Here is an 11,912-nt window from a genome sequence, read left to right as displayed (position 1 = left end):
TGTAAACTACATGACCAATCAGTATCGTCAAGGAAGCTATAATCAGGGGTGGAAACCACACCCAAGTATTGGTCAAGGGCAAACTGGGCAAGCTGGTCAATATAATAAGCAGCAGCAGCAACCCACCTTATGGCAACAGTTATCTATGCTTAATGAAAGGTCCATGAGGATGGAGGAAACTCTCAACAATTTCATACAGAAAACTGAGTCTACCCAAAAGAGCACTGAAGCTGCTATTAAAAATTTGGAGATTCAGATGGGGCAGATCACCAAACAGGTGGAAGAAAGGCCAACTAGAAATTTTGGGGCTAATACTGAGGTTAACCCCAGAGAAGAGTGCAAGGTGGTAGAGAGTGTTGATGATGAGAAAGTTGAGTTAGATACAGAAGAGAGAAGAGAAATAGAGAGCAAAAGCACTTTTCCTTTTCCAATCCATCAAGGGAAACAACTGGACTTCACAGAATTATTCAAAATGGTGGATAATGATTCACCTTGGGAACAGATTCTACAACAGATTACGGTTTACACTAAATCTAATGAAGAAATCTCTACAAAAAAAAGACGTAGAGATGATGAGGCAAAGGAGTGTATAACTGTTAAAAAAGAGTCATTCCCTCCTAAAGCAACAGATTCAGGCAGTTTTTCTATCCCTTGTACCATAGGGAAGAAAAAGGTGAAGAAAGCTCTCCTTGATTTAGGTTCAAGTGTTAACTTGATACCTTATTCTTTACTGGAGCAAATCGGCAATGTTAAAGTGAAACCTGTAAAGGTTAATCTAGTAATGGCCGATGGATCTTCAAAGGAGCCATGTGGGATTGCAGAGGACATTATAGTTTGTGTTGGCAAACTTCAGTTCTTGTGATAGACAAATTTATGATCACCGAAATATGATGTCACAAACTTGTTTTACAATCGGCAAGTATGACTGAATCGTTCAAGTAATAAACTTGGTAAGACCAAGTATCGTTCTTCCCAAAGGACTCACGGCCTAGTTTAGTTGTGTGGTTTGTTAATTAGCTAAGACTTAAGGACGAAATATTTGGATTTTTATATGCAAAAGACGAAAATAAACATGTATGCATGAGGTTTTTATCAATGGCAAAAGTAAAAGATAAACACTTTCAATGAATATATGTATGAATATGTTGTTGGGGGTCAATTTCATCTTATCCACTCTCATATTTTAGGAATTCAACATTCAAATCATCATTGTTAATGCCACTCTCTAAAGTACCTTTCAAGAAGGCTTCTCCCTAATTACGAGTTCATACAATTCCTAGCATTCCTAATAATTAGTTCATCAAGTGCAGGAGCTTAACGACAACCAATATAATATTGGGAGAGATTCCTCGGATCTAGACTTCCCCGTACATGCCCGTATCGACAAAACCAATAATCATGCATCGAATGAGTTAAACAACGCAAGCATTAAGCAAAGAGGAAAAACCCTAACTAATGATGAAAGAAAGCATAGGTCTTAAATAAAAGATGTAAAAACAAATTCCATATATGAGAGCTTCAAAAGATTACATTGATACCCCAACAAACATACAAAGTTTAGTTCACCATATTCACGGTGAACCTAGATGAATAACAATGAAAGAATGAAAGATAAAACCCTAGAAAGGTGAAGAGGAAGCCTGAGCATCCAAGATCCTCCTTCAAAGGGGTGAGAGAGAGAGTGTTTGCTTCGTTTCTGCCAAGGATACCTAACCCTAGGAACCCTAAAGCTTATATATTATTCGTAAATTACAGAAAATTAGGTCCAAGCCCATAAAAGTGCCGCTCAGCGGTAAATTGCCGCTCAGCGGTAAGTGCGTGAGTCGTTTCTTCCCCTCAGCGGCCATTTTGCCCCCTAGCGGATCTCCCGTAAGCTCCTGAGTGCCGCTCAGCGGTAAACTGCCGCTGAGCGGCGACTTCGGCTTCCCCTTTTGCACTTTTTGATGTCTTTTCTGATTTCATCTCTCTCCTTCTTCACTTTTTTCTCTAAATTCACCTTAAACCTGCACAAAAACACTGAAATCAAGCATACACCTGTCCAGCTCTCTTATTTCTGAAAATATGGATAAAAGCATGATTTCAAGCTAGTTTCTAAGTGTAAAGGTTGCTATTAGTGTCAATTTTAAGCATGAAAATAACATTTTTTCAACTGTTATCATCTTGGCAGACTTTGTGGTGATGAAGATGGAGACAGAGAAGATACCTATCATACTTGGAAGACCGTTTATGAAAACGGCCAGAGCTATCATTGATGTAAATGAAGGTATAGTAGTGCTCCAGGACAGGGAGGAGAGAGTGGTTATAGACGTCTTTAAAGATGAGACGCAAACACAGGAGGAAGAAGCTAGTTATAAAGCTGCATTTCAAGATGCACCCATGACTAGCCGTAAAGATGAAAATCTCAAGGTTGCAGGTAACCATTGTTTGTTGTTTCAGGTACAAAAGGAAGAAAAGATTGGAAGAGGAGGAGAAATTCCTGGTGACTGGGAGAAAAGAAGACTCCAACTTGGCACACCTGTAAGAATCAAGAACAAGTTGTGGGTTGTGAAGGACTTTAAAGAGAAGGAGATGATAGAGATAGAGTCTCCACATTCTAGAAGGACCAAAACAGTTCACAGGAAACAGCTGAGGAGTTGGTGGAATGACAACATCAACTATAAAGAAGGAACTTGAGCTTTACTGGGTCAAGCTAATGACGTTAAAAGAGCGCTTGTTGGGAGGCAACCCAGTGATTTTAGAACTTTTAAATTTTACTTTGGTTTGTAATCTTTAAATCTGTTGAACATTATATTGCTGAACATAGCATCTACTGAAGGATGCTAGTTGGATATAGCATCTACTGAAGGATGCTAAGTGTGTAACACCTACTGATGGGTGTTGGTGAGATTTTAAACACCTACTGATGGGTGTTGGTGGATTTTGGGTCAGGCTCGTGACGTTAAACAAGCGCTACCTGGGAGGCAACCCAGTTGATTGATTGTTTTTGTTTGTTTTATTTTAGTTAGGGTTTGCATAAGTATTTTAAGCATTGAATTGTAGGGAACCAGTGAGGGGCATGTCTAGGAGGCACGTAGGTTTAGAAAAGAAGGAGAAGAGCACTTCACGAAAGTGCCGCTGAGCGGTACTCTCGTAGATGGGCTTTGGTTACCCTTTAGCGGAACCCGAGCCCATTAGGGTATTTTTATACCCTAAGCTGCGCAAATGCTTTTATTTTCAGGCTCTTCTCTGCACACACACTCCTACATACCTTTTCAAAGGTTCTCTACAACTTTTCCCTCATCCCTCTTTAGAAAATCTCCCTTCCACTCACTTGCTCACTAGTTTTCCATCTAAGTTTGGGGTTGCGAGAGAGCATCATTGAAGGGGCTGATTTCTTCATTGTGGTTTACTAATGCTTAACAATGTATCTTTTGGTTTTGTGAATTATGTTTGTGATAACAGTTGAAAAACTGTTATTTTCATGCTTAAAATTGACACAAAAAGCAACCTTTACACTTAGAAACTAGCTTGAAATCATGCTTTTATCCATATTTTCAAAAATAAGAGAGCTACACAGGTTTATGCTTGATTTCAGTGTTTTTGTGCAGGTTTTAAGGTGAATTTAGTGAAAAAAGTGAAGACGGAGAGAGATGGAATCAGAAAAGTCAACCAATCAACCAGAAAAGTCAACCAGTCAACCAAAAAGTCAACCAGTCAACCAGAATACAAAAAAAGTCAACCAGACGAGTTTTGGGCCAGTTTTATGCGATTTTATGATCTGTTTGGGCCTGGACCCGTTTTCTATTATTTTTATGTCCTATTTAAAGACCTAGATGTCTTAGGGTTGGTATCTTTGGTAGACACGAAGCAAACACTCTCTCTTCCACCCCTTGGGGTAGATTGGGAGATGGTGATAGCTCTCCTCTTCTCTTTCTCGGGTTTTTCTATCTCTTTCATTCTTTCATTATTGTTCATCTAGGTTCACCATGAATATGGTGAACTAAACCTTGTATGTTTGTTGGGGACTCAATGTAATCTTTTGAAGCTCTCATATATGGAATTTGTGCTTGCATCTTAATCTAAGATTTATGCTTTCCTTCATCATTAGTTAGGGTTTTTCCTCTTTGCATAATGCTTGCTTCGTTTAACTCATTCAATGCATGATTATTGGTTTTGTCGATATGGGAACGTACGGGGAAGTCTAGATCCGGGGAATTTCTCCCAATAGTATATTGGTTGCCTTAAGCTCCTATGCTAAAAAAACTAATTATTAGGAATGCTAGGAATCGTATGAACTCGTAATTAGGGAGAAGCCTTCTTGAAAGGTAATTTAGAGAGTGGCATTAACAATGATGACTTGAATGTTGAATTCCTAAAATATATGAGAGTGGATAAGATGAAATTGACCCCCAACAACATATTCATCAATATATTTCATTCAAAGTGTCTGTCTTTTGTTTTAGCCATTGATCAACCTCATGCATACATGTTTATTTTGGCCTTTTGCATAGTAAAATCCAATTATTTTGTTCTTAAGTCTTAGCTAATCAACAAATCACATAACTAAACTAGGCCGTGAGTCCTTTGGGAGAACGATACTTGGTCTTACCGAGTTTATTACTTGAAACGATTCGGTCATACTTGCCGATTGTTAAACAAGTTTGTGACATCATATTTTGGTGATCATAAATTTGTCCATCAAGTTTTTGGCGCCGTGATAACAGTTGAAAAACTGTTATTTTTATGATTAAAATTGACATTAAAAGCAACCTTTACACTTAGAAACTAGCTTGAAATCATGCTTTTCTTTATATTTTTGGAAATAAGAGAGCTGGACAGGTTTATGCTTGATTTCAGTGTTTTTGTGCAGGTTTTAAGGTGAATTTGGTGAAAGAAGTGAAGAAGGAGAGAGTTGAAATCAGAAAAGACAACAAAAAGTGCAAAAAGGAGAAGCCGAAGTCACCGCTCAGCGGCAGTTTACCGCTGAGCGGCACTCAGGAGCTTGCGGGAGGTCCGCTGAGGGGCAAAATGGCCGCTGAGGGGAGCAAACAAGTCACGCACTCACCGCTGAGCGGCAGTTTACCGCTAAGCGGCACTCTGGAAGTCACGTAAGGTCCGTTGAGGGGTAAAATGGCCGCTGAGGGGAGAAAACAAGTCACGCACTCACCGCTGAGCGGTATTTTACCGCTGAGCGGCACTTTTATGGGCTTGGGCCTAATTTTTCTGTATTTTTGGAATAGTATATAAGCTTTAGGACGTCCTAGGGTTTGTATCTCTGGCTGGAACGAAGCAAACACTCTCTCTTCCACCCCTTTGAAGGAGGATCTTGGATGCTGAGGCTTCCTCTTCACCTTTTTAGGGTTTATTCTTTCATTCTTTCATTGTAATTCATCTAGGTTCACCATGAATATGGTGAACTAAACTCTGTATGTTTGTTGGGGAATCAATGTAATCTTGTGAAACTCTCATATATGGAATCTGTTTTTACATCTTTTAATTAAGACTTATGCTTTCTTTCATCATTAGTTAGGGTTTTTCCTCTTTGCTTAATGCTTGCATTGTTTAACTCATTCGATGCATGATTATTGGTTTTGTCGATACGGGCACGTACGGGGAAGTCTAGATCCGGGGAATTTCTCCCAATATTATATTGGTTGTCGTTAAGCTCCTGCACTTATGAACTGATCATTAGGAATGCTAGGAATTGTATGAACTCGTGATTAGGGAGAAGCCTTCTGGAAAGGTACATTAGAGAGTGGTATTAACAATGATGATTTGAATGTTGAATTCCTAAAATATATGAGAGTGGATAAGATGAAATTGACCCCCAACAACATATTCATATCTATATTTCATTGAAAGTGTTTATCTTTTGATTTTTGCCATTGATCAAAATTCATGCATACATGTTTATTTTCTGTCTTGCATTTTAAACCCCAAATATTTCGTTTGTAAGTCTTAGTTAATCAAGAAACCACATAACTAAACTAGGCCGTGAGTCCTTTGGGAAGAACGATACTTGGTCTAACCAAGTTTATTATTTGAACGATTCGGTCATACTTGCCGATTGAAAACAAGTTTGTGACATCATAATTTGGTGTTCATAAATTTGTCCATCAAGTTTTTGGCGCCGTTGCCGGGGACTCGTGGTTTAACTGGTTAATTTGTGTGATTATTGATTATCTTTGACTTATTTTTTTTATTTTATTTTTAAATTTCGAATTTATTTTATTTTATTTTATTTTTCTGTTTTCTGTTTTTCTGTTTTCTGTCTTTATTTTCTGAATCTTATATCTTCTTTTATATCTTTTTGTGCTAACCAAATCTTTTCTAGGGTTTTGTGTTCTTGTGTATGCAGGAGGCAATTCGAACTAGGAGCAAGAAAACAACAGAACCTCTGCTTGAAGGATTAGAAGACAGTAGACGGAGGAGAAGAATCAGAACATCTAGAGAACTTTTCCCTCCTCCGAAAACTCTGTTGCAACCATCACCACAAGGTTTTGACAATAGCACAGAAAATATGGAGAATAATAATATCAGAAGAACTCTTGCTGATTACACCAATATAGCTGGACCTCAACACTTTAACAGCATAGCTAGACCTAGAGTCAATGCAGCCAATATGGAGGTCAAACCAGCACTGATCCAACTGGTGAAGAGTAATCAATTTAATGGGTTATCTCATGAAAGCCCATATGAGCACCTTACTACATTTAATGAAATTTGCAACACAGTGAAAATCAATGGGGTGCCAGACGAAGCAATCAAACTTAGTTTGTTTCCTTTCTCATTGGGAGGCAATGCTAAGCTTTGGTTGAACTCTTTTCCAGAAGGAAGTTTCACAGAGTGGGAAGCAGTGGTAACAAAGTTTTTGAACAAGTACTTTCCACAATCAAAGGTGACAAAAGGCAAGCAAGAGATATCTTCATTTAAGCAGGGCATGGAAGAATCACTGGGGCATGCATGGGATAGATACAAAAGTCTGCTAAGAAAAACACCCACGCATGGCTTCAAAGAAGAAGAAGTAGTCCTAACTTTCCTTGGAGGTCTTGGTTCACAAACTAAGATGATGCTTCATGCCTCAGCAGGAGGAAACATTAAATGGAAAACTCCAGAGGAAGCAACTGAAATTATTGAAAATATGGCTACTAATGACAATGAACTCAACATTGAAAAAGGAGATTTTAGTCAGAAGGAGTTGTTACAATCAAATGAGGCTTTGCTTATTCAAAATAGAATTATCGCTCAACAACTTGAAGAAGTAACTATGAAACTTTCTCAAATACCACAGGAAATACAACAGGTCTCAATGGTTCAAGTGCAACAACAAAAATGGCAGATGCAATTTACTCCAGTTGAGAAAACAACAAAGCTTGAAGAGACTTTCCAAAGATTCTTGAAGACAAATGCGTCTTATTGTCATAATGTGGATGTTGCATTTAAAAAAATGGAGGTTTATGTTGAGAGAATTGTTGACGAGATGAAACATGATAATCTTGGAAAGGAGTGTAAAACTGTTGTGACTAGAAGTGGTAGAGTGTTAGAGGAGAGACAAAAAGAAAGAGAAGAGAAAGAAAATGAGAGTGAGAGTGAAAAAGAAACATGTGAGTGGAAAGAAAGAGTTGAGAGAGAGAAAAAGGAAAAAGAAGAAGAGGAGAGGAGAAAAAAAAAAGAGAGAGAAGAGAGAGAGGAGAGACAGAAAGAAAAAGAGTATGAAAAGCCACTTCCTTATCCAAAGAGTTATTCAAGGAAGGAGAAAGAAAAGCAGTTGGAAAGATTCATGGAATTGTTTAAGAAGTTGGAGATCACTATACCATTCTCTGAAGCATTGCAACAGATGCCAGCATATGCGAAATTTTTGAAGGAACTCCTCACAAAGAAACACAAGTACATTGAGAAGGAAACTATCAATATACAGGGCAACTGCAGTGCAATCATACAGAAACTACCTCCTAAACTTAAAGATCCAGGAAGCTTCACTATTCCATGCACCATAGGAGATGTGAAAGTTGGAAGAGCATTGATTGATTTGGGAGCTAGCATTAATCTAATGCCGCTATCCATGTGCAGAACAATTCAGGGGCTGGAAATTAAACCAACCAGAATGGCTCTTCAATTGGCGGACAGGTCTCTTAAGTATCCATATGGAGTGGTTGAAGATGTTCTAGTGAAGGTTGATAAATTTGTATTCCCAGTGGATTTTATTGTGATGGAGATGGAAGGAACTAGTGATGTTCCTCTTATTCTTGGGAGACCTTTTATGAAGACTGCTAGAGTTTTGATTGATGTAGAGAATGGTAAGCTTAAATTGAGAGTTGATGATGAAGAAGTCACTTTTGACGTATCCAAGGCCATGACATATCCAAATGATGACAAAACATGTTTTCAATTTGATGAACTTGACGAAGTTTGTATGGTGCAAGAAAGGATGGTGCGAAATATTTCTCCATTAGAAAAAACTCTCATTGATGCATGTGAAGATTTAGATGAAGAAGAAGAGAAATTGATTGATGAATGTCTGATGGACTTGGAAACATTGAAAAAGAGTCCAGAGGAAGATCCAATATTTGAAATAATTGATAAGGAAGAAACAGTCAAAACACAGACACCAAAATTAAAAAGATTGCCATCACATCTGAAATATGTGTTTCTAGAAGAAGATGGAACAAAGCCAGTCATCATCAATAACTCTTTATCTCTACAAGAAGAAGAGCAATTGATAGAAATTCTGAAAGCCAACAAAGAAGCAATTGGGTGGTCAATATCAGATCTCAAAGGTATTAGCCCAACTTACTGCATGCACAAAATTTTTATGGAAGAAGATTATAAACCAAGTGCTCAACCACAGAGAAGGTTAAATCCTGTTATGAAGGAGGTTGTCAGAAAAGAAGTGTTGAAACTGTTAGAAGCTGGTATCATCTATCCAATCTCTGACAGTGAATGGGTGAGTCCAGTACAGGTGGTTCCAAAGAAAGGTGGGATGACAGTAATTTATAATGATAAGAATGAACTTATTCCTACTCGGACAGTTACTGGTTGGCGTATGTGCATTGATTACAAGAAGCTGAATAAAGCTACTAGGAAAGATCATTTTCCTCTTCCTTTCATGGATCAGATGCTAGAAAGGTTAGCAGGGCAGGCTTTCTATTGTTTTCTAGATGGATATTCTGGATATAATCAAATTGTGGTGGATCCAAAAGACCAGGAGAAGACGGCTTTTACTTGTCCTTTTGGTATCTTTGCGTATAGAAAGATGCCTTTTGGATTATGTAATGCTCCAACTACGTTTCAGAGGTGTATGCAGGCAATCTTTGCGGATCTTTTAGAAAAATGCATTGAAGTATTCATGGATGATTTCTCAGTTTTTGGAAATTCTTTCCAAAGATGTTTGCTAATTTGAACACTGTCCTCAAAAGATGTGTTCAGACAAATCTTGTTTTGAATTGGGAAAAATGTCATTTCATGGTAACTGAAGGAATTGTATTGGGGCATAAAATTTCTGCTAAAGGAATTGAGGTAGACAAAGCTAAAGTAGAAGTCATTGAGAAACTACCTCCACCAACAAATGTAAAGGGGATTAGAAGTTTTCTTGGTCATGCTGGGTTTTATAGAAGATTTATCAAGGATTTCTCAAAAATTGCTAAACCATTGAGTAATCTTTTGATGAAGGATGCACTTTTTGTGATGAATGAAGATTGTTTGAAAGCTTTTGAGACATTGAAGAAGAAGTTATTGTCAGCTCCAGTAATTGTAGCACCAGATTGGAATCAAAACTTTGAATTAATGTGTGATGCAACTGATTATGCAATAGGAGTTGTCCTTGGCCAGCGGAAAGAACAAAAATTACATCCAATTTATTATGCTAGCAAGGTTCTGAATGATGCTCAATTGAATTATGCTACAACCGAGAAAGAATTTCTTGCTATTGTGTATGCTCTAGAGAAATTTAGACCTTATCTTATTGGGTCCAAGGTAACTGTCTATACAGATCATGCAGCTATTAAATATTTGTTGACAAAACCAGATTCTAAGCCACGTCTGATTAGATGGGTTTTACTATTGCAAGAATTTGATGTAGACATCCGTGATAAGAAAGGAAGTGAAAACTTAATTGCTGATCATTTGTCACGATTATTCAACAATGAAGTCACTAGCAAGGAGTCTGAAATCTGGGAATCTTTTTCAGATGAATCACTCATGTATATTCAGCAGAGACCCTGGTTTGCTGATATGGCTAATTTCAAAGCTGCAAGGGTCATGCCGGAAGACTTAACTTGGCAACAAAGAAAGAAATTTTTGCATGATGCCAAGCAGTTTGTATGGGATGATCCTTATTTGTTCAAAATTGGAGCAGATAATCTTCTGAGGAGATGTGTTACAAATGAAGAAGGAGAAGGAATTCTCTGGCATTGTCATGATTCACCTTATGGAGGACATTTTAATGGAGAAAGAACAGCAGCAAAAGTCCTTCAATCAATATTTTATTGGCCAACTTTGTTTAAAGATGCTCATAATCATGCTAGAAATTGTGACAAATGTCAAAGAGCAGGGACAATCACTAAACGTCATGAGATGCCTTTACAAGGTATTTTAGAGGTTGAGGTTTTTGATTGTTGGGGTATTGACTTTGTTGGACCCTTCCCTCCATCTTTCAACAATGAATATATTCTGGTAGCAGTGGATTATGTGAGTAAATGGGTGGAAGCATTAGCTTGTCCTAAAAATGATGCTAGCACGGTAATTAAATTCCTGAAGAGGCAGATATTCTCACGTTTTGGCACTCCAAGAGTGTTGATCAGTGATGGAGGATCTCATTTTTGCAATTATCAGCTACAGAAAGTACTCAAACACTATGGAGTAAAACATAAGGTAGCTGCACCTTATCATCCACAAACCAATGGACAAGCTGAGGTATCTAACAGGGAGATAAAAAGGATCCTGGAAAAAACAGTGACTTCATCAAGAAAGGATTGATCTCTCAAATTGGATGATGCTCTTTGGCTTATAGGACAGCAATGAAGACGTCTATGGGATTATCACCATTTCAATTAGCCTATGGGAAAGCATGCCATTTGCCTGTAGAATTGGAGCATAAAGCATTATGGGCTTTGAAATTCTTGAATTTTGATCCTTATGAAACTAAATGCACACGCAGACGGCAGATTTTGGAGCTTGAAGAAATGCGATTACATGCATATGATTCATCCAAGGCTTACAAAGACAAAATTAAATTTTATCATGACAGAAAGTTGGTGAATAGAGTTTTTAATCCAGGACAACAGGTGTTATTGTTCAATTCAAGATTGAAGATATTTCCTGGGAAGCTGAAGTCAAAATGGTCAGGACCATATGTGATAAAAGAAGTGCATCCGCATGGAGCAATTGAAATATTTAATCCAGTTGCTGCTGATCCACAAAGAAGTTGGGTGGTGAATGGTCAACGTCTCAAACCTTATCTAGGGGGAGAGGTGCAACAATTTTCCACAATGATGTTGTTGGTTGATCCTTGAAAGTTTGGGTCAGGCTCGTGACGTTAAACAAGCGCTCACTGGGAGGCAACCCAGTGTTTTGTAAGTATTATCTGTTTTTAGATTAGGGTTTGATGTACTCTATTTGAAACCTGGTTTCTTGTGATGGTTTGCTATTAACTGTAATTGTGTGATAAGTAATACTGAATGATGCTTATGATTAATTGATGATGAGATGATGTGCACATTAAAATGCTTATACAGGTGATTCACAAGCTTTGTGAACAAATGCATGATATCATGATTGTGATTGTGAAATTAAGCAGGATGTGTATGTCAAATGTGAATGAGCTTATATGTGAGATTTTGAGCTCCAGAGTTGTTATTTTTGAATGCTATTACTTTGAAAGCATGAATGATTTTGCCCAGGTTTTCTATGATTGAATCAATTGCTTGTTTTGCATC

This window comes from Vigna umbellata, chromosome 9 (assembly GCF_029865625.1).
Source record: "Vigna umbellata cultivar VRB3 chromosome 9, Vumbellata_1.0, whole genome shotgun sequence".
Taxonomy (NCBI): Eukaryota; Viridiplantae; Streptophyta; class Magnoliopsida; order Fabales; family Fabaceae; genus Vigna; species Vigna umbellata.
The sequence above is the reverse complement of the archived record's forward strand: the minus strand, read 5'-3'. Positions refer to the sequence as shown.